The sequence below is a fragment of the Mustela nigripes genome, chromosome 2 (genome assembly GCF_022355385.1).
Source record: "Mustela nigripes isolate SB6536 chromosome 2, MUSNIG.SB6536, whole genome shotgun sequence".
NCBI lineage: Eukaryota > Metazoa > Chordata > Mammalia > Carnivora > Mustelidae > Mustela > Mustela nigripes.
This window is the reverse complement of record NC_081558.1, coordinates 99,019,854-99,043,979: the sequence shown is the minus strand read 5'-3', so window position 1 is coordinate 99,043,979 and position 24,126 is coordinate 99,019,854. Positions and strand designations below refer to the sequence as shown.

At 39.2% G+C, this 24,126-nt stretch overlaps 1 long non-coding RNA gene across 1 annotated transcript; it reads right to left on the bottom strand.

Moving 5' to 3' along the window:
• Nucleotides 1–869: 869 nt before the first annotated feature.
• On the bottom strand, nucleotides 870–23,521 carry LOC132010013 (uncharacterized). Its single transcript, XR_009402120.1, has 3 exons — nucleotides 23,318–23,521; nucleotides 3,103–3,153; nucleotides 870–1,749 (listed from the first exon to the last, which is right to left on the bottom strand). It is a non-coding gene; the product is annotated as an uncharacterized LOC132010013 (long non-coding RNA).
• Nucleotides 23,522–24,126: the final 605 nt, after the last annotated feature.

Below are 24,126 nucleotides of genomic sequence, written 5' to 3'. Positions count from 1 at the left end.
GTGAAATCAGTCTGGAGGGCATGGTCCATAGTTTCACCAAATTACATTGATAGTATAGACTCAATACCTACGTTATAGTTTGGGTTTAGCCATTTATATTCACACATATTTTCCACTTTTTAAGACATTTTAAAAGTACCAGTTCTATGCTCCTCACCACCAAATCTAAGTAGACCTGCATTTCAGAAGCAATTACCAGATTACTTGTGATATGAAACAACCAGCCAGGACAACAATCTCAGGTGTTTTCGGAACCTGGAGCTACCTGAGTTAGGAGAGAATCCAATGGGGCCATCTGAGATAGATGCAGAAGAGAGACAGGGTCACTAGGGTAGGATTTCCTTGACAGTGACCCAAAAGGGAAGTGGGAGGGGCCATTCTGACAGCTATAATCATTTACCTTCAGTGGCTTTGATCACTGGAACTGGAGACAGCCAGGAGACCTACAATGTTTGGAGACAACTTTAAAATTTCTAACTGCTGCTTGTTTGAAATCTTAGCCCGCAGGCCCTGCTGTGTTCCAAATGCTGATATTCTGCAGGGAGGGCTTCATGTCAGAGACTGTTTTTGCCCCAGTGGTGACCACGTGGAAGTGTGTATAAATCCTCACATTATTGGACTCTGGGACTAGAGTTTTTCTAGTTGGAGATAATTAAGAAAGAAGAAAATTATAAATTAACCTGTCGATTTGGTCATTCACACTTACTAGCTTCTTTTGGGCAGACGTTAGTAGCCTCCAGTAGTTAAGAGAGGTGGAGTTACAGGGCTCCTCCACAACCTTATTCCAGGTGCTATGTTAAAGTGAAAGAGAGCCTCAGGCCAGGTTCATCAATTACTTTTTTTTTTTTAATTTATTTATTTGACAGAGATCACAAGTAGGCAGAGAGGCAGGCAGAGAGAGGGGGAGGAAGCAGGCTCCCTGCTGAGCAGAGAGCCTGATGTGGGGCTTGATCCCAGGACCCTGAGATCACAACCTAAGCCGAAGGCAGAGAGAGGCTTTAACCCACTAAGCCACCCATGCGCCCCCCGTCAAGTACTTATTAACAAGTAGACATACAACCTACTCTGTAAGGTCCATGAAGTCCCAGATCTCTCTCCAGAAAGCACCTGACCTGTTCACTGAAGACAAACACTACAGGAGACTAGGGTAGGGCTTAGCAAACCTGGTTAATCAGCCAAGGGGAGTCGGTTCCAGCTGCACCTCCTACTGGAGTTGTGTAGTTTGTGCTTCAGTTTTCTTGTCTATAAAATTAGAGTAATACCTCCTCCCCCCATGGTTATAAAAATTAAATGAGCGCAGGGTGCTTGGGTGGCTCAGTCCGTTAGGCACATGACTCTTGATTTCAGCTCAGATTATGATCTCAGGGTCATGAGATCAAGCCCTCTGTTGGGCATGCTTGGAATTCTCTCTCTGCCTCTCCCCACCCCACTGCTCCTGCTAGCATGTGCACACATGCTTGCTTGCTCTCAAAAATAAAAGATGATGGATTTTTTTTTTTTTTTAATGCGGGCTCCATGCCTATGTGGAGCCCAATGCAGGGCTTGAACTCATGACCCCGATGTCAAGACCTGAGCTAAAATCAAGAGATGTTTAACTGACTGAGCCACCCAGGCACCCATAAAAAATAAAAATAAAAATAAATGAGCTCATGCACATTACCTGCTCCTGAAACTAAGCCCCTATTCTTCTGGTAGTCAGAGATGCTAAGTTGTGTCAGAAATATCCTCTCTCAAGGAACTGATTATATCCTGCAGAAACAAAATACACATGTGAAAAAGTTATATACTAATGAAAGATGAAAAGAACTATTTAAGTTCACCTACGTCCCAGAGAAGGATCTTTGAATCTGAAAGTGCCCATGCAATTGTACAAAAAATAATTGCTGTGAGTTTAGGAAATGCTACAACTGCCCAATTGTTCTAAGGCAAAGTTTAAACTCCCAATACTACTCTCCTCTTCATAGTCACAAGAGAAAAGCTCATCTGACCTTATGAGACTTATTTTGCAATTAAGAGGAAATTTCTCGGACTTAGCTTGACTTTAATTGCACTATACCTTTATTCTAAAGAGATCCTCATTTAAAAAAAAAGATTTTATTTATTTATTTTGGCAGAGCGAGAGAGATCACAAGTAGGCAGAGAGGCAGGCAGAGAGAGAGAGGGAAGCAGGCGTCCCCCTGAGCAGAGAACCTGATGCAGGGCTCGATCCCAGGACCCTGAGATCATGACCCGAGCAGAAGGCAGAGGCACCACCCAGGTGCCCTAGTTCCCCATTTTCTTTATCTTCGATCTATTTGCCATTTAAGTAACATTAACTCCCATGAAAAAAACATTGTGAAGATCAACAGTTCTATACACAGGTACAGTTGGAGGGGGCTAACATGTGGTAAATAACTAAAATCTAATTTACTAAATGAGGGGTGTATTATGGATATATACACACAGATTCATAATTACCAAAAAAATCTTAACTTCATTTTCTTTTTTTCATATAATAATAATTTTTAGTTTTGGTGGTAACTTTCAGTTTATAAAGCATTCCTACAATAATAGCTCATTTGATTTTTTTTCATCATGGTAAGTGTACTCTAATCTCTATCCCCTATGTCCCTTATCCCTCCACCCACCTCCCCTCTGGTTACCATCAGTTTGTTCTCTATGGTTAATGGTCTGTTTCTTGGTTGTTTTTTTTTTTATTTGCTCATTTGTTTTGTTTCTTAAACTACATATGAGTGACATCATACGGTATTTGACTTTCTCTTATTTCGCTTAGTGTTATACTCTCTAGCTCTCTCCATGTTGTTGCAAATGGCAAGATTTCATTCTTTTTATGGCTGAGTAATACTCCATTGTGTGTGTGTCTATAAAATATCTTCTTTATCCATTCATCTGTCGATGGACACTTGGGCTGTTTCTATAGTTTGACCATTGGAAATAATGCCGTAATATACATAGGTGCATGTATCCCTTTGAATTAGTGTTTTTATATTTTGGGTGTAAATATCCAGCAGTGTAATTCCTGGATTGTAGGGTAGTTCTATTAATTCTTTGAGGAACCTCTGTACTATTTTTCACAGTGCCTGTACCAATTTACATTCTCACCATCAGGGCAGGAGGGTTCCTTTTTCTCCACATTCTTGCCAATGCTTCATTCTAGGAAGGATAATACATAATAATAAAGGGGACAATCCAACAACAGGATATAATATTTGTAAATATTTATGCACCCAAGATAGGAGCACCTAAATACACAAAACAGTTAATAACAAACACAAGAGATTATATTAATATAATAATGGGGGACTTTAACACCCATATACATTGATGGATAGATAATCCAAACAGAAAATCAACAAGAAAATAGTGTCTTTGAATGACACTCTAGACCAGATGGACTTAACAGACATATTCAGAACATTCCATTCTAAAACAGCAGAATACACATTCTTTTCAAGTGCACAGGGAACATTCTCCAAAACAGATCACATATTAGGCCACAAAACAAGTCTCAGCAAATTCAAAAAAACTGAAGTCATTCCATGCATCTTTTCTGACCACACTCTATGAAACTAGAAATCAACCACAAGAAAAAAATCTCTAAAGAGCATAAATACAAGGAGGTTAAATAACATGTTATTAAACAATGAATGGGTCAATCAAAAAATTAAAAAAGAAATTTTTAAAAATTACATGAAAACAAATGGAAATGAAAACACAATGGTCCAAAATCTTTGGGATGTACAAAAGTGTTTCTTAGAGCTAAGTTTATAGCAAAGCTTTGTACCTCAAGAAAAATATCAAATAAACAACCTAACTTTACATCTAAAGGAGCTAGAAAAAGAACAAACAAAATCCAAACACAGCAGAAGGAAGGAAATAAAGCTTAGAGCAGTAATAAATGATATAGAAAAAAAAATGACATAGAAACTAAAAAAAAAAAAAAAAAAACAAAAACAAAAACCAACAGAACAGATCAATGAAACCAGAAGCTGGTTCTTTGAAAAGATCAATTAAATTGATAAACCTCTAGCAAGATTCTTAAAAAAAAAAAAAAAAAAAGCGAGAGAGAGAGAGCGAGAAACCAAATAAATTACTAATGAAAGAGGAGAAATAACAACCAATACCAGAGGGGTGTTTGGGTGGCTCAGTCATTAAGCAGCTGCCTTTGGCTCAGGTCATGATCCCAGGGTCCTGGAATCCAGCCCCAGGTCAGGCTCCCTGCTCAATGGGAAGCCTGCTTCTCCCACTCTCACTCCCCCTGCTTGTGTTCCCTTTCTTGCTGTTTCTCTGTCAAATAAATAAATAAAATCTTTTAAAAAAAACAACAACAGAAATACAAACAATTGTAACTGTATATTATGAAGATCTATATGCCAACAAATTGGATAACTCAAAAGAGATGGATAAATTCCCAATTTTTAATTAATACTTACAAAAACTAATTCCCACTGACTTGTACCTGACTACATATTAGCCACAGAACAAAGAGTGCTTTGTTAAGCAGTCCCGGGAAATGGCTGGGTAGGTATCTTTTCAAAAATTGTCTAGAGAGCTCAAAGCGGAGGGGTCTATTTTCTGGAGAAGCAGAATACCAAGGACTTCGAAAATGAGAAGCTATTATGGCAGGAGTGGAGGACAAAGAGGACCTACTGAAAATAAGCGGTCACTCTGCTCTCTTTGAAACCCATGCTAAACTGAGAGTAAAGGAATAATAATTTTTTAAAAGCTGTAAACCCTTCAAAGATAAATATGGGAGAAAACAAAAGAAAAATACCAGATTTTTGGAAGAGAAAAAGCAAACAAATGAGTGGGTAACTGACTTAGAGCACAGAAGCTGAAACCTGACTTCCTGCAGAGAAGGAAGCTATAGGAGGCAGGTCAGCTTTGCCCTGAAGAATCCTTAAAAGGCTAGAGACTGGTAGAACCAGGTACGTATGAAGGGGATCCTTAAAGGGAATGTAAGGTATCAACTCACAGATGCCAACCATTTAGGTCAAAGCAGGTCAAAAGTCCAACTAGAAGATCAAGACAGAGGTAGATGGAATAGCTCAGACCAAGGTCCAGAGTCCAGGAAGTCAGTCTGAACACATTCATAATACCCATAAAGTGCAGAAAACAGCCTGGTCCTAGAAAGGCATTTGCTTGCTCAAGCAGTTTTAAGATTTTTTTTTCCTTTTTTAATTTGACAGAGAGAAAGAGAGAGAGAGCACAAGCAGGCAGAGTGGCAGGCAGAGGGAGAAGGAGAAGCAGGCTCCCCACTGAGCAGGGAGCCTGACATGGGGCTCAACATGGGGCTTGATCCCAGGACCCTGGGGTCATGACCTGAGCCAAAGGTAGCCGCTTAACTGACTGAACCACACAGGTGACCCACCCAAGCAGTTTTAAAGACAGATAAGCTCCTTCACACTGGTTGTCCAAGAAGCCAAATTGTTTAGACTTTCAATAATGAACCTTTTTAATGGACGTCTTACATCTTTATTTAAAATAGAAGCTCAGTTAACTGTCTTGCTAATTTTGGCCATTCTAACTGGTGTAAGGTGGTATCTCAATGTGGTTTTAATTTTAATCTCCCTGATGGCTAAAAACAGACACATAGACCAGTAGAACAGAGTAGAGAGCCAAGATATGGACCCTCAACTCTATGGTCAAATAATCTTTGACAAAACAGGAAAAAATATACAGTGGAAAAAAGATAGTCTTTTCAATAAACGATGCTGGGGAAATTGGACAGCTATATGTAGAAGAATGAAACTCGACCATTCTCTTACACCGTACACAAAGATAAACTCAAAATGGATAAAAGATCTCAATGTGAGACAGGGATCCATCAGAATCCTAGAGGAGAACATAGGCAGTAACTTCTTCGATATCAGCCACAGCAACTTCTTTCAAGATATGTCTCCAAAGGCAAAGGAAACAAAAGCAAAAATGAACTTTTGGGACTTCATCAAGATCAAAAGCTTCTGCACAGCAAAGGAAACAGTCAACAAAACAAAGGCAACCCACGGAATGGGAGAAGATATTTGCAAATGACAGTACAGACAAAAGGTTGATATCCAGGATCTATAAAGAACTTCTCAAACTCAACACACACAAAATAGATAATCATATCCAAAAAATGGGCAGAAGATATGAACAGACACTTCTCCAATGAAGACATACAAATGGCTATCATACACATGAAAAAATGTTCATCATCACTAGCCATCAGGGAGATTCAAATTAAAACCACATTGAGAATGGCCAGAATTAGCAAGATAGGAAACAACGTGTGTTGAAGAGGATGTGGAGAAAGGGGAACCCTCTTACACTGTTGGTGGGAATGCAAGTTGGTGCAGCCACTTTGGAGAACAGTGGGGAGATTCCTTAAGAAATTAAAAATAGAGTTTCCCTATAACCCTGTAATTGCACTCCTGGGTATTTACCCCAAAGATACAGATGTAGTGAAAAGAAGGGCCATCTGTACCCCAGTGTTTATAGCAGCAATGGCCACGGTCGCCAATCTGTGGAAAGAGCCAAGATGCCCTTCAACAGACAAATGGGTAAGGAAGACGTGGTCCATATACACTATGGAGTATTATGCCTCCATCAGAAAGGATGAATACGCAAATTTTGTATCAACATGGACGGGACTGGAAGAGATTATGCTGAGCGAAATAAGTCAAGCAGAGTCAATTATCATATGGTTTCACTTATTTGCAGAGCATAACAAATAACATGGAGGACATGGGGAGATGGAGAGGAGAAGGGAGTTGAGGGAAATTGGAGGGGGAGATGAACCATAAGAGACTATGGACTCTGAAAAACAACCTGAGGGTTATGAAGGGGTGGGGGGTGGGAGGTTGGGGGAGCCAGGTGGTGTGTATTATGGAGAACATGCATTGCATGGAGCACTGGGTGTGGTGCAAATACAATGAATTCTGTTTTGCTGAAAAGAAATTATTAAAAAAAAAAGAAGAAGCAGCTCAGTTAACTAACTTTCATTTAATCCAACTTGCCCAACTTAACCGCAATTTTCACTCCTTTGTAAAATAAATTAACTGATGCCCACATACTTCTGAGTGTAGTCAACTGAGTTTGTTCTTAAACTTATTTATTCCAGTTGTAACTGTAATAACATAATTTAATTATTATATAAGCCAATAAAAATTGGTTGATAAAGGGAAAAACAGTTGTTTCTATGGAAACTGAATGAAGACTAGTGGCTAATGGCAGATTGAACACTTGGCATTTATTTCCTGTCTCCCAAAACCTCACTGAAATGAAAGTAAAAGGACAATGGCATGAACCTACATGGACAAAAAATGAGAGAGGTGATATGGTAGATTTGAGTGTTGACAAAATTGGGGGATAGACTAACTGGTAATTAATTTTGTCCTTTTTTCTGCTCTGCAAGTGGATGCAGGAGAGAAAGCCTCGAAGAGCAAGCTGAGTCCTACCACAGAACTAGGCAAAAGTAGAGGGATTAGACCGACTTTCTCCTATCTCCTCTAGTCCATATGGCCTTCTGACAGTCCCTTTCCCAACTCTGGCAGAAAAGGGGATCTTCTGAACTTAGACTAGAGAGGCCACGGAATGGTGGACAACAGGTCCAACTGAGATGGGAGTGAAGCAGCTCGGAAAACACAAGGCTCAAGGAAAAGCTACACACTGAACCCCAGAGCTCCAGTCCTCTCCCCTGTGTGGCTGCCAGGCAGGACCAGCTACATCATCTGGAGGGCCCAGTGCAAAATGAAAATGCGAGGCCTTTGTTTGGGGGGAAAAAGAAGTATTAAGAATTTCAAGACAGTGACAGCAGGGCATTAAAACAAGCACGAGTTCCTTTAAGTGCAGGGCCCTGTGTGACTACACAAGTGTGCACCTATGAAGTCAGCCCTGCTGCGGGGTGCTCCTGCACAAGGGAGAGGTTGGAGCATTTTTCTTGAAAAATTGGATAGCTTGGGGAAATGACCCACACACGCTGTCATGCAGGAATTTCTCAATAAAACAGTTCAATTTTCATCAGATTATCAGTGTTGGTATTTAATGACTCAGGGTGATTTTTGTGCACAAAAAAGATTACTTGGAAACCATTTTGGGTTTTTTGTTTTTGTTTCTTAAGTAAGCTCTATGACTAGTGTGGGACCTGAACTCTTGGACCCAAGATCAAGAGTTGCATGCTCCACCCACTGAACCAACCAGGCACCCCATTCTGGGTTGTTATTTTTTGTTTTTTTATTAATATTTGACCCATTCATGTGGCAAATTTTAAAACCTAGTTCTTCCTTAAACTTCCTTAAACTTCCTTAATCAGATCAGTTTCCAGATCTGATTTGGTAGATTTATAAATTTACCAAGATGTAATACTCACTTTTTTATTTTTTATTTTTTTTTTTATTTATTTGACAGACAGAGATCACAAGTAGGCAGAGAGGCAGGCAGATAGAGAGTGAGAGAAGGAAGCAGGCTCCCTGCTCAGCAGAGAGCCCGATGTGGGACTCGATCCCAGGACCCTGAGATCATGACCTGAGCCGAAGGCCGCGGCTTAACCCACTGAGCCACCCAGGTGCCCCAATACTCACTTTTTTTTTAACCTTTGACCTCCTTCACCCATTTCCCCCATTCCCCACCCTCACCTCTGGCAACAACCAATCTGTTCTCCTTATCTATGAGGGTTTTTTTCTTCTTCTTCAAGATTCCACATATAAGAGAAATCATACAGTATTTGCCTTTCTCCATCTGACTTATTTTACTTAGCATAATGCCTTTGTGGTCCGTTTGTTGCAAATAGCAAGAATTCATGCATTTTTATGACTGGATAATATTCTGTTATTTAACTATAAGATAATTTCTTCATCCATTCATCCATCAATGGACACTTAGGTTGTTTTCACAGCTTGGCTATCATAAACAGTATTGCAATGAACATAGAGTGCATAGATCTTTTCAAGTTAGTGTTTTTATTTTCTTCAGATTTAATACCGAGAATTGGAATTGCTAGATCATATAATTTAAATTTTTTGAGGAATCTCAAAAAACTCTTCCAAACTGGCTATACCTGTTTCCATTCCACCAGTAGTACACAAGCGTTCCCTTTTCTCCACACCCTTCCCAACATATACGTCTTTTCTTTTTGATAACAGCTATTCTAACAGTTATGAAGTGAAATCTCACCATGGTTTTGCTTTGCATTTACCTGATGATTCATGATGTTGAGCATCTTTTCATGTACTTATTGGCTATCTGTATGTCTTTTTTGGAAAAATGTCTATTTAGATTTTCTGCCCATTTTCTAATCAGATCATTTGGGTTTTTGCTATTGAGTTACATGAGTTCTTTATATTTTTTGGATATTAACCCCCTACCAGATATATGATTGGCAAATATTTTCTCTCATTTAGTAGATTGCCTTTTTATTTAATTGATACTTTCCTTGGTTGTGCAGAAGGTCTTTAGTGTAATGTAAACCCATTTATTTATTTTTTGCTTTTGTTTTGGTGTTGGATTCAAAATTATTGTTTTGGTAATACCTATGTCAAGGAGTTTACAGCCTATGTTTTCTTCTAGTTTTATGGTTTCAGGAGACAGTGGTCTAATTTCATTCTTTGTCTGTGGCTGTCCAATTTTCCCGACACCATTTATTGACTTTTATTTCTTTTTCGTGCCTAACTGCTCTGACAAGAACGTTCAAAACTATGATGAATACAAATGGAGAGAGTGGGCATCCTTGTCTTGTTCTCAATCTTACAGAAAAAGCTTTCAGCTTTTCACTGTTGAGAATGATTTTAGCTGTGGCTTGTCATATTTGGCTTTATTATATTGAGGTAACTTCTCCTATACCCACTTCTTTGAGTTATCATCATAAAGGGATGTTGAAGTTCATTAAATGTTTTTTTCTGCATCCATTGAAATGATCATGAATTTTACCCTGCATTTTATTGATATGGTGTATTACATTGACTGATTTGTGGATATTGAACCAGGCTTACAGCCCTGAACAAAGCCGAGCTGAGGGAAACACTACCTTCTCAGTTGACTATTTTTTTTTAATTCACAATATGCTATTTTCATTTTTTTAATTAATTATTTTTATTAACATATAATGTATTACTTGCCTCAGGGGTACAGATCCGTGAATCGTTAGGCTTACACATTTCACAGCACTCACCATATCACATACCTTCCCCAATATCCATAACCCAACCACTCTATCCTTATCTCTCCACCATCCAGCAAACCTCAGTTTGTTTTGTGAGATTAAGAGTCTCTTATGGTTTGTCTCCCTCCCAATCCCATCTTGTTTCATTTTTTCCTTCCTTACTCCCCAAACCCCTGTCCTGCCTCTCGACTGAGTGCACTTTTTAACTAGACTTCAATGGGGCATAAGACCTGGAACTCTAAGACACCCTGGTGATATTTCTTGTGACTCTGATGATCAAGTTAAGTCCCTTTCTATAGTCACTATGTTTCCAACTCTAAAATCCAGTTCTTGGGCTTAAGTCCTAAATGTTCCTTTATTCCTGAAAGTCTGTACCACCTGAAAGAGTGTATCTTACTTCTTTCATGACTCCACTGGTTCACATTCTTTACTTTTCCTTAGATATCTAAATCTTTCCCATCTACCTATATGGATACTCAAAGTCAGTTTTTTTTTAATCCTTATGAGTCTTCATGGTATTGAAACCTTTCTTGATTTGGTAGAATCCCAAAATGCTTTCTTTCTGGTAGGGCCACATTGCTACAGATATTAAAACTATATCCTACTGAATTCTGCATATCATGGACTTGTCTGTTTATTCTCAGGTCATTTTAGTGACTAAGCACTTTACAGAAAGGCCCACAATAAACAGTCCCCACCGAGACACAAACTTGTTTTTAGTACCTCACTCTTAAATACAGACAAACAACTAAATACCAGCAACCATTTGAGGCAAGTCTCTAACACAAAAGACAGAGGACAACAAACATTAAAAAGGACTTAAAAAAAAAAAAAGACTATACAGGAAGAGAAAAATGTGTTAATTAATATCATCAAAGAAATAGAAGAAAACATTATATCCAAGGCACAAAGACAGGATGCTATTAATATTTTTAAAAAATTAAGACATCTAGGTAAGATGATGGAGTAGGAAAATTCTGGCTTACCTTGTCCCATGGATACAACTAGGTAACACCAAGATCAGTGTAAATAACCCAGAAAATTACCCAAAGACTGACAGAACTGACTCTCCACAACTAAATGTAGGGAAAAGTTCACACTGAAGAGGGTAGGAAGGATGAAGACATGGTCAGGAGCTAAATAACCCTTGGCAGTATCCGTGGAAGGGAAGTATGCCACCAACTGGAGAGGGGAAAGAAACAGACCCTCACACCAAGAACCCAGGCATGGAGAAACTGCACAGGGAAGACAACTCCCCATAACCTTTGGCTTTGAAAATCAGAGGGGGCTAATTTTGCAAGTTCTTACAATCAGCTTTTAACACTTAGAACTATAAAAATCAGCAGGCTGGGCTTTGGGAAACCCTGGAGGGCTATAGGAAACTGAGTCCTCATTTTTAATGAGATAGCATAACAAACAGCCCAAAGGAGATAGAGCAGAGAAAGAGCAGTTTGAAAGATGCCTGGGGTGTATGGGGAGGAGACTTAATTAATAATCTCAGAGCACATGGTGGAGGGGCAGGGATCCTTAGGAGACTTCTCCAGGAACAAAATAGCTGGTGGGTGCCATTCCCCCCGCCACCCCCCGCCGCCGCCCATCAACTCCCAGCCTAGACACAGAAACCTTCAGGAACCAACGCTCTCCACCTAACTGGCTCTCCACCTAACTGGCTCTCCACCTAACTGGCTAACAGTGGCCCTTCTCCCATATTCTCTGTGGACAGGTCCCCCTATAGCCAGGCTCAGCTCCAGGACTTCTCCCACAAGAGATCCAACAAACCTTGTTAACGCTGCACAGACACACAGCCCTGGCATTCTCATGCAGACCTGCCCCTTGCAATATGCCCTTGGCTGGAGCCCATCAAAAACAGTGCCACAAGCCCAGCATTATGCAAGCAGCTCTGATAGGGGCTAGCACCACTCCAAAGTGACTCCTGCCCCAGGGATAGGGGCAGATAACCACACAGAAAAGTCTGACTGTAGCCCCAACAGTGAGCTGAAGGAAGACATCTGGTCTGATTACAGGCCCTGCCCACCAAAGAAAGCTTCTCAAGAAACAATAAAGAGAAGGCACCCTGCAGTACATCGCTACCACATCTCTGGCCAACAAATGATCTGATTCAATTCAAGCCCAAGGCAGCCCTGTATTGGCCCACTAACAACACAGGGACCAAATCCTGCCTACAATAGGCAAAGAGAGACATCACTGAGGATGGGACTGAAGGCCAAAGTAGCTCAGCCACAAAAGCAGGGTGCACATAACATACATAGGAGACACCCCTGAAGCTCCAGGTTCTGTTGAACACAGGACATTGTACTGCAGGGTACTATAAGACCTCTTCTTCATAAGGCCACTACTTTCGAATGCAGGAAACATAGCTGACTTTCCTAACACATAGAAACAAAGTTGGAAAAAAAAAAAAGAGGATACAGAGGAATATGTTCCAAATGAAAGAAGAGAACAAAATCATGGCAAAAGAGCTAAACAAAATGGAGATAAGTAATATGTGTGATAGAGATTGTAAGGTAATGGTCATAAAGATATTCACTGGACTTAAGAAAAGAGTGGAGGACCTCATTGAGAACCTAAACAAAGAGAGACTGTAAAGACCCAATCAGAGATGAAATTTAATTTAATTGAAATTAAAAAACACTAGATGGAATAAATATTAGACTAGAGGAAGCAGGACAGATTAGGAATCTGGAGGACACAGTAATGGAAAGCAATCAAGCTGAGCAAGAGAGAGAAAAAAAAATAATAATAAATGAAATAGACTTAGGGAACTAAGTAACACCACCAGGTGTAATAACATTCGCATTATAGGGAGGGGGAAGAAATTTTTTTTTCATTTTTAATTTTTTACTAACATAGAATGTATTATTAACTCCAGGGGTACAGGTTTGTGAATTGCCAGGTTTACATACTTCACAGCACTCACCATAGCACATACTTTCCCCAAAGTCCATAACCCAACCACCCTCTCGCTACCCCCGTCCCCCCAGCAACCCTCAGTTTGTTTTGTGAGATTAAGAGTCTCTTATGGTTTGTCTCCTTCCTGATCCCATCTTGTGTCATTTTTTCCTTCCCTAACCCCCAAACCCCGCCACGTTGCCTCTCAACTTCCTCATATCAGGGAGCTCATATGATAATTGTCTTTCTCTGATTGACTTATTTTGCTCAGCATAATACCCTCTAGTTCCATCCATGTCGACACAAATGGCAAGATTTCATTTCTTTTGATGGCTGCATAGTATTCCATTGTATATATACACCACATCCTCTTTATCCATTCATCTGTTGGTGGACATCTAGGTTCTTTCCATAGTTTGCCTATTGTGGACATTGCTGCTATAAACATTTGGGTGCATGTGCCTCTTCAGATCACTACCTTTGTATCTTTAGGATAAATACCCAGTAGTGTGATTGCTGGGTCATAGGGTAGCTCTCTTTTCAACTTTCTGAGGAACCTCTGTGCTGTTTTCCAGAGTGGCTGCACCAGCCTGCATTCCCACCAAGGGAAGAAAGTTTTTATGAAGAAATAATAGCTGAAAACTTCCTGAATCTAGCGGAAGGAAACAGGAAACCAGATCCAGGAGATACAGAGAGGCCCCAGCAAAATCAATCCAAAGAGGTCCACACCAAAACACACAATAATTAAAGTAGCAAAACAGTAGTGATAAAGAGAGAATTTTAAAAGCAAAACAAAACAGTTACATACAAGGGAAACCCCGCAAGGTTATCAGCTAATTTTTCAGCAGAAACCTCACAGGCCAAAAGGGAGTCACACGATATATTCAAAGAGCTGAAAGAAAAAAAAAAAAACCCACATCCAAGAATACTCTACCCAGCAAGGCCATCACTCAGAATAGAAGTCAAGATAAAGAGTTTCCCAGACAAACAAAAGACCACTAAACTAGCCTTATATGCAATGTTAAATAGGATTTACTGAGTGGAAATAAGAGTAAAAAAGAGTAAAAAAAAAAAAAAAAAAGTAGGGGGAACAAAAGAAGTAAAATTAAGTATACCTATAAAACCAGTCAAGGGATTCACAAAATAAAAGGAGATAAAATATGACAGAATATACCTAAAACAGGGAAGAGAGAGGAGTAAAAATTTAGTGCTTTTAGCATGGGTTCAAACTTAAATGACCATCAGCTTAATATAGACTGCTATACACATGAGAAGCTACATAACAAACTAATGGTAATCAATAAACAAAGACAAACAATATGTAAACAAACAAAACAAAAACAAAAGAGAAAGGAATCCAATAGAATATCACTAAAGAAATATCATTTATAATATCACATAAAGAAATTAGTGATATTTAGAATATCACTAAAGAAAGCCAGCAAGCCATGATAGAAGAGAGCAAGAGAAGAAAAATACAGAGAAAAACACAAAACAACCAAAAACCAAATAACAAATGACAATTAAGTACATACCTATCAATAATTACTTTGAATATAAATGGACTAAAAGTTCCAATCAAAAGACACAGGGTGACAAAATGGATTAAGAAAGCAAGACCCACTTATATTCTGCTTACAAAAGTCTCATTTGAAACCTAAAGACACATGAGGATTGAAAGAGAAGGGATGGAAAGGCATTTATTATGCAAATGGAATGAAAAGAAAGCTGGGATAGCAATGCTTATATCAGACAAAATACACTTTTAATACAAAGACTGTAACAAGAGACAAAAAAAGACATTATATAATCACAAAGGGAACAATCCAATAAGAAAATATAACAATTTTAACTATTTAGGCACCCAACATAGGAGCATCCAAATACATAAAGCAGCTAATAACAAAAAGGAAGTAATTAGTAGTAATATAATAGGAGGGGAGTTTAACACCCCCACTTACATCAGTGGATAGATCACCCAAACAGAAAATCAGCAAGAAAACAGTGTCTTTGAATGACACACTGGACCAGATGGACTTAAAAGATATATTCAGAACACTCCGTCCTAAAAGAGCAGAAAACACTCTTTACAAGTGCACATGTAACATTTTCCAGAATAGATCACATATTAGACCACAGAACAAGTCTTAACAAAATCAAAAAGACTGCAGTCATATCATGCATCCTTTCTGATCACAACACTATGACACTGGAAATCAAACTTAAGAAAAAAAAATCTGGAAAGTCTACAAATGCATGGAAATTAAAGTCATGCTAGTAAACAATGAATGGGTCAACCATGAAATAAAAGAGGAAATAAAAAATATACATGGAGACAAATTAAAATCAAAACACAATAGTCTAAAATCTTTGGGATGCAGCAAAAGTGGTTCTAAGAGGGAAGTTTATAGCAATACAGGTCTACCTCAAGAAGCAAGAAAAATCCCAGATAAAAACCTAACCTCATACCTAGAAAAAGAACAAACAAAACCCAAAACCAGCAGAAGTAAGGAAATAATAAAGATTGGAGCAGAAATAACCAAAATAGAAACTACAGAAGAGATCAATGAAACCAGGAGTCAATTCTTCGAAAAAATAACAAAATTGGTAAACTTTTAAGCAGACTCATCCAAAGAAAAAAAAAGGCAAAAATTCCTAGAAACAGAGAAGCCTCCAAAAACTGAATTACCAGCAATGAAATTGAATCAATAATCAAAAAACTCCAGACAAATGAAAGTCCAGGACCAGATGGCTTCACAGGTGAATTGCACAAAATATTTTAAAATTCTTCTCAAACCATACCAAAAAATCGAAGAGGAAGGAAAGCATTCAAATCCATTCTATGAGGCCTGCTTTGCCCTGATATGAAAAGCAGATTAAGATGCTTTCAAAAAAGAGACTACAGGCCAGTATCTCTGATAAACAAAGATGCAAAAATCCTCAACAATTTTATTCAACATATACCAAAAGTCTTAACTACATCAATCGGACAACAGAAAAAAATTAAAGGCCCCAATTTGGTAGGGAAGAAGTAAAACTTGCACTATTTGCAGTTGATATACTATATATAGAAATCTTTAAAGATTCCACCAAAAAACTGCTAGAAATGATAAATGAATTCAGTAAGGTTGCAGGATACAAAATCAAAGTACAGAAGCTGTTGTATTTCTATACACTAATAAGGAAGCTACAGAAAGCAAAATTAAGAAATCAACCCCAATTACAACCACACCAAAAATAAGAAAATACCTAGAAACAAACATAGCTAAGGAGGTGAAAGTCCTGTACTCTGAAAACTATAAAACACTACTGAAAGAAATTTAAGATGACATAAAGAAATGGAAAGGCATTTCATGCGCATAGATTAGTAGAACAAATGTTATTAAAATGGCTGCACTTTCCAAAACAATCTACAGATTTAAAGTAATCGCTATCAAAGTACCAACAGCATTTTTCAAAGAACTTTAAAAAAACATCCTAAAACTTGTATAAAACCACAAAATAACCTGGAGAGCCAAAGCATCTCAAAACAAAACAAAACAAACAAAAAACCCAGGGGCGCCTGGATGGCTCAGTGGGTTAAAGCCTCTGCTTTCCGCTCTGTCATGATCCTGGGCTCCTGGGATCGAGCCTGGGTTCTCTGCTCAGCAGGGAGCCTGCTTCCCTCTCTCTCTCTCTCTCTGCCTGCCTCTCTGCCTACTTGTGATCTCTGTCAAATAAATAAATAAATTCTTAAACCCCCTCCCCCCAAGATTCCAGATTTCAAGTTATGTTACAAATGTGTCATAATAAAAACAGTGCGGTACTGGCACAAAAGTAGACACAGTTCAATGAAACAGAATAAAAACCCCAGAAATAAACCCTCAGTGTTATGGTCTCTTGCTCTTTGACAAAGGGGGCAAGAATAGACAATATGAAAAAGTCTCTTCAACAAATGGTGGTGGGAAAACTGGACAGCTTCTAGCAAAATGAGACTGGACCACTTTCTTATACCAAACACAAAAATACATTCGAAATGAATTAAGTACCTGAAACCATAAAAACCTTACAAGAGAGAATAGGCAGTAATTTTTCTATCAGCCCTAGCAAGATTTTTCTAGATATGTCTCCTGAGGCAGGGCAAACAAAAGCAATAATAAACTACTGGGACTACATCAAAATTAAAAGCTTCTGCACAGCAAAGGAAATAATCAACTAAAAGATGACTTACTCATGGGAAAAGATATTTGTAAATGACATATCTGATAAAGTGTTAGTATGTAAAATATAAGAGAAACATCTACAGCTCTACACACATAGAGAGAAATCTAAAAAATGGGTAGAAGACATGTAGAGACATTTTCCTAAAGAAGACGTACAGATGGCCAACAGACACAAGAAAAGATGCTCAACAGCACTAACATCAGGGAAATGCAAATCAAAACCACAATGAGATAACACCTTACATCTGTCAGAATGGCCAAAATCAATAACAGAAGAAACAAATGTTGGCAAGGATGTGAAACGAACCCTTGTGCACTGTTGGTGGGAATACAAACTGGTACAACCACTGTGGAAAACAGAATGGAGGTTCCTCAAAAAAATAAAAAATAGAAATACTATATGATTCAGTAATTCCACTGCTGGCTATTTACCCAAGAATATGAAAACACTAATTCAAAAAATATATGCAGCCCAATGTGTACTGCAGCATTACTATGGATAAAGAAGATGGGGGTGGGGGTAATGGAATATTATTCATCCATAAAAAAGAACAAAATATTGCCACTTGCTAGAACATGGGTGAAGCTAACTAAAATAAGTCAGTCAGAGGAAAATTGCCATGTGATTTCACTCATATATGGAATTTAAGAAACAAAATAAAGGAACTAAGTAGGGGGAAAAAGTGATAAACCAAAAAAAGACTCTTAACTATGGAGAACAAACTCATGGTTCCCAAAGAGGAAAGCGGGGGCAGGTGAAATAAGTGATGGGTTTTAAGACTATATATACTTACCATGATGAGCACTGAGTAATGCATAGAATTGTTGAATTTCTATTTTGTACACCTGAAACTAATATAACACTCTATGTTAACTACACTGGAATTACAATTTTTAAAAAGAGAGAGAGAGAATGGTACACTACAAGCCAGAAGGAAGAAAAAGCCTGGCTGCCTTTCAATTCAATGACTGTGCATAATGTCTTGTCCCCCAGAAAAAAAAAAGCCCAGTGAATTTCACAAATCTTAACCACTCATATATCTTTTTCCTCCTTCCTGTGGGGACCATATGTGTTTACTTATCATATTCCTTTTGATAGATGTCTTTCATTTTTGACCATGCAGTTCTAACACACTATTTGGAAGGAATTTCAAGAAAGAAGCTCAAGTGTAGGCTAATAGCTCCTAATCCAACAACAAAGTCTCTAGAATTTGGGTATGTGACCTTCTAATCAGATGCTCCTAAGACCCTGACCCCATAGTAACACAGAGAAGCAAATGGCAGTTTTGAATCTTTCAGGAGTAGTAGAAGAACCAGTAATGGAAGCATTCAATGTCCAGAGGTACCCAGGCCAATGACAGAAGCTGCTGGATAATAACCAGATTCTTCCTGAGTATTGATCTGGTCTCTCTTTTGGTTGCCTAATTTCCATTGGCTTCCTGTCCATGTTCCAAACCTCATTCATTAACTTTTCCATTAATTTTGTGAGCTACCCACTGACCTTAATAATGCATTCCTTTTCTCTCTAACTAACCTAAGCTGGTCTCCATTACATAGGAACCTGGAAATGATTAGTATATTCCCCTTTGGTGTAGAAGTCACCTTTTCTATGAAGATAAAAAGATGAGGGAGAGGGCTGCCTCCTAATCAATTGCCCCTATGTCAGGTGGCCAGCTCTAATCCAGAAGAATCCATTACTGTGACTTTAGTGGTGATCCCTTCTTTGCTTTTCTTTATAGTTTTTCCACCTACCTATGTATATATACCCCCAAAATGTAGTTTCATTTGGCCTGATTTTGAACTTTAGATGAATCAGGCTACATACATTCCTTTGTGCATTACTTCTTTCACTCAATTATATGTTTATAGGATTCATCGAAGTTGTCAAGTAGAGCATGGCTGTAAGCTAACCCAGTGTAACATTTCATGGCTTATTTATTTATTCCACTATATATAAGATGTTGTACTGTATTCAGTGTGGGGCTGTAATAAACAAAACTGCTTTGAATATTCTGATATATGTATTGTAGGGGCATTCAAGGGCATCTACTTGGCAGTAGGATATCAATCATGGGTTATGTGTACGTTTGACTTTCCTAGATAACGCCAAACCATTTTCTGAAGTGAATGCATCAACACCACCAGCAGGCTTCAGGAGTTTCTGCTGCACGATGTTCTCACCAAGAACTGGTATTTTCAAACTGTTTCATTTCACCCACCCTGGAAGAAGGCTAAAATGTATCTCACTGTAAAGTATCTCACTATAGTTATAATTTTCATTTCCCTGATTACCAGTGAAGTTGAGGTTATTTGCATATGTTTACTGGTCATATTTTTTCTTTGATAAAATCCCTATTCAAGTCTTTTGCTCATTTTTTCAATGTGATTATCCCTTATTGATTTGAAGGAGTTTTCATTATGTTGTAAAGGCTAGTCCTTTATTAATTATGTGTGTGTTAAGTATCTTCTCCCACTCTGTACTCTATGGGGTTTCCTCCTAATTTTATGCTGTCTTTTGATGAAAAGTTTATTGTAATCTAGTCAAATGTATCAGTCTTTTCATTTACAGTTGGTACTTTCTATGTCTTCTCTTAAAATTCTTTACCTTTGAGATCATAAAGATACTCTCTTATATTACTTTCTAAAAACTTTTATTGTTGTCTTTCATATTTAAGCCTAGAAATGATTTTTGTGTGTGCTGTGAGGAAGGGAATTTTTTTTTCCCCATATGGATATCCAACTGTTCTAGTAGCTTTTATTGAAATGCCCGTCTTTTCTCTACAGCATCTCTGTCATACCCAAAGTGACTATATATGTTTGGGTCTGTTCCTAGGCTCTCTATTCTGGTCCATCAGCCTATTTGCCATTCCTATACTACTACTATACTGTCCTATTTACTATAAATTATAATAATTCTTGATCTATTATAGATCAAATTCTCCCAATATCTTTTTTCTTTTTAAAAGATTTTTATTTATTTGACAGAGATCACAAGTAGGCAGAGAGGCAGGCAGAGAGGGGCGGGGGAAGCAGGATCCCTGCTGAGCAGAGAGTCCGATGTGGGGCTTGATCCCAGGACCCTGGGATCACCACCTGAGCCGAAGGCAGAGGCTTTAACCCACTGAACCACCCAGGCGCCCCAACCGCACACCCCAATATCTTGACAAAACGTTTACACTTCTTTGTAAAATTTTAATTTCCTTATCAAGTTCCACAAAAAAAAAAAAACTAAAATGAACAAACAACACTAACCACCTGAGGAAATTCTGATTTGAGATCTAATGTAATTTATAAATTAATTTAGGGAGAACAGTTACCTTTACCATATGGAGTCTTTCAATTTATGACTTGTAACAGCACTCCAACCAGTTTTAAGGGTTAACTTGCTTCAAGCTTATGCACTTCTTGCTTCCTGACCTAAATAAGTCCCTGGTCTTTGGCAGAACTAACTTACTTTCCTTGAGCTTTGTAGACCACTGGCCTTAAGGAGTGAAGGACCAAACTTTGCCAGAAGATAAGGTCTGATTACATTCTAATGCAGCGCTGCTGATGCCAGTAAGTCTGTTTAGGGTCATGTTGACATAGGACTAACTGCCTGGGCATCTGCTTCTCCTATAGATAGCCTCCCTCCCTTTTCTTCTGCCATCCACTTTAAATCCCTGCAGCTACACCTGGACAGTGATTTGATTCTGATTTGAGATCTGATTCTGATTTGAAATCCTGAAGCCAACATCTTCCCAGGCTGTCGGCTTCCTGAGTAAAGTCACCTTTCCTCTCCCACCATCACTTGTCTCAATTGTTGATTTTTACGTGGCAAGTAGCTGAAACTGAGTTCAGAACCGGTTCTCTGGTAACAAACTCAGTATCCCTCCACTTACTTTAGGTCTTCCTTAATGTCACCCAATAATGTTTTATTATTCTCTACACAGAACTGGAACATTGGCCCAGAGGTCATGTAATTCTGTACACTTTTATGATTGTTCTGTGTTCCTGATGAACAGAATCTTTCATCACGTTATCACTAGGAATGCTTTTTGATTGATAGTGATGGAGATGTATTAGCTGTATTTAGGTTCCAATTTAGGTTGCAATTGCTGCTGCTGTTAAAATTTCCAAAAGCTTAGTGGCTTAAAACAATACAAATGTATTATTTTACAATTCCGTAGGTCAGAAGTCTGATACGAGTCTCACTGGACTAAAATCAGATGTTGGCGAGCGAGGCTGCATTTCTTGCTAGAGAGATAATCCATTTCCTTACATTTGAGGCTGCATTTCTTGCTAGAGAGATAATCCATTTCCTTACATTTTCCTGGTTCTGGAAGTCCTTTGCCTCCACCTTCAAAGCCAGAAACATTGCATCTCTCTTTGCCTTTCTTCTATAGTCACTTCCCCTTCTGACTGATTCTTTTTCTGCCTCCCTCTTTTGATTACATTGAGCCCACTCAGATAATCCAACTAATCTCTATACCCCAAACACCTTGATTTAATCACACCTGCAAAATCCCTTTTGCCAAGGCAAATAACACCTTAATCTAAGTATTTTTGTGTCCCCCCAAAATTCACATACGTATTGAAATCCTGATCCCCAACACCCTAGTACTTCGAGGTGAGGCCTTCGGGGTGTGATTAGGAATGGGATTAGCACCCTTATAAAAAGGGGCCCTAGAAATCTCTCTTGGTTAGTCTCTCAGTCCTAGCCCTGGTCATAGCAGTTGCCCTCAGAGAAATCCTGGCTTTGGCTTTTGCTAACTGATCACTGTTGTAATTTCAATTTACTATTATTTATTTATTTGAGAGAGAGACAGTGAGAGAGAACATGAGCGAGGAGAAGGTCAGAGGGAGAAGCAGACTCCCCATGGAGCTGGGAGCCCGATGTGGGACTCAATCCCTGGACTCCAGGATCATGACCTGAGCCGAAGGCAGTCGTCCAACCAACTGAGCCACCCAGGCGCCCTCAATTTACTATTCTTAACCATCACCAACAAAAGCCCTCTCCTCACTTCCAGTTCCCACTTTGGAGATTCCTTACTTTCCCTGCAAATCTAATAATGGTTTAAAAATAACATCATTTTTCTCAAGTCTTTGGGGTTTGCTTGTCTTTTTGGGGGGGCAATGGAATGTGGTAGGCTGTATAATGGCCCCCATATAGGTCGCTATTCTAGTCCTCAGAATATTACTTATATGGCAAAAGGCACTGGGCAGGTGTGATGGAAGTTAAGGCTCTTGCTATGGGGAAATTATCCCAGAATATCTGGTTGAGCCCAATGCAATCACAAAGATAAGTTGTTTTAAGAAAGCAGGTGGAAGTTCAGAGAGGGCAAATTGAAGTAACTTGTGAGCCAAGAATGCCAGCAACTTCTAGAAGCTGGAGGAAGTAAGGAATGGATGGATTCTCCCTTGGAACCTACAGAAGGAACAGTTTTGCCTGCACCTGGTCTAAATGTAATTGATTACTCAACATCTCCACTTGGATGTCTAATGTAAATTTCAAATTCGACACATAAAAAAGCAAAACTCCCCATTTCTGCCTTCAAAATACTTTCTTCAATTCGGTTCTTCCAAGTTGCTCACAATGTCTCCTTTACCTCATACTCCACATATAATATATCCACAAATCTTACCAGCTCTTTTAAAATATGTCCAGAATTCAATCAGGTTTCCATCATCTCAATCATGACCTCTCTGGCCTAAACCACTATCGCTATAGCTCGGTTTACTGCAATAACTTCCTAACTGATAAGACCTTTCACCAGTTAATATAGATTTATTTTCCACCAGCTCTCTCTATATGGTCTCTATATGGACAGACAGAAGACTGTCTCTCATTTACTGCAAAGAACGCCACCCCTCCCCCCCCCGCCCCGTGCAACCTCACAGAAACTCTACTTGCTAGAATGGATAAATATTTTATACCACTATGTATACAGCAATTCATTTAAGATATCTGTGTGATAATTAGCTGTAGGAGCCTTTTACAAATTAAAGAAAAAAAAATCCAGAACAAAGCACTTAATGAGCAAGAGGGGTCAGCTGGCTGAAGCAGTTTCCATAAGCCTTCCCTGTTTACCTCAGCAGACAGGTTTTCCGTTTAAGCCAACACTTCTGTTTTGGACCACTGTAGGTGGGAAGTTTCTTGCTCCACTCGGCACCTCACCCTTAGCTGACCACCTAAATACCTCGTCCTCGTCCCGCCTCGGCGACAGGTGATCCCACAGGGCTTCAGGCTGGAAGATGCACTTGAACCTTCCAGACCTTCCCAAATGACACTGGAACCTAGACCACACGTACGACTTTAGTCAAAAAAAGGGGCAACTTCTCATTGACCTTCTCCACTGTACTAGTAACTTAAAATTTAAAAGCCAGGGAAGAAACTTTCGAAAACCGAACCTTCAACCTGGCTACTGGTGCAGGAGCAAAGAGAACCCGCCAAAAAGCGTATTCCTCCCCCGCCTCTGGGGTTGATGGGAAGCGCTATCGGCGTCAATTACCCTGACCCAAAATGGTAGGTTGTTCGATCACCCACTGGAAGAAGATGAAAAGGGAGAAGGAAATCATCATTTTCTTGATCCATCATGGAGACAGAGTTTATACAGGGAGAAACAGGGACGACAAAGCATCCAGATGTTAGGAACTGCTGGACTGCGGACGGAGGTGACTCTGACATAATCCAAGATGGCGCCAGAGAGTATAACCCCGAGCGCAAAGAGGCGGTGATTACCGTGATCCAACATGGCACTGGCGTTTGAAGCGAGCTGAAAGGCGGAGAGCGTCAGGAGTGTCTTTGCCCTCTTTCAAGATGGCGGCCGCCGAGGGCGCTGTCTCTGGCTCCGCCCCGCGGACTCGACCCCGCCTCTCCCTCGTCCCTCCGCCCCCTCG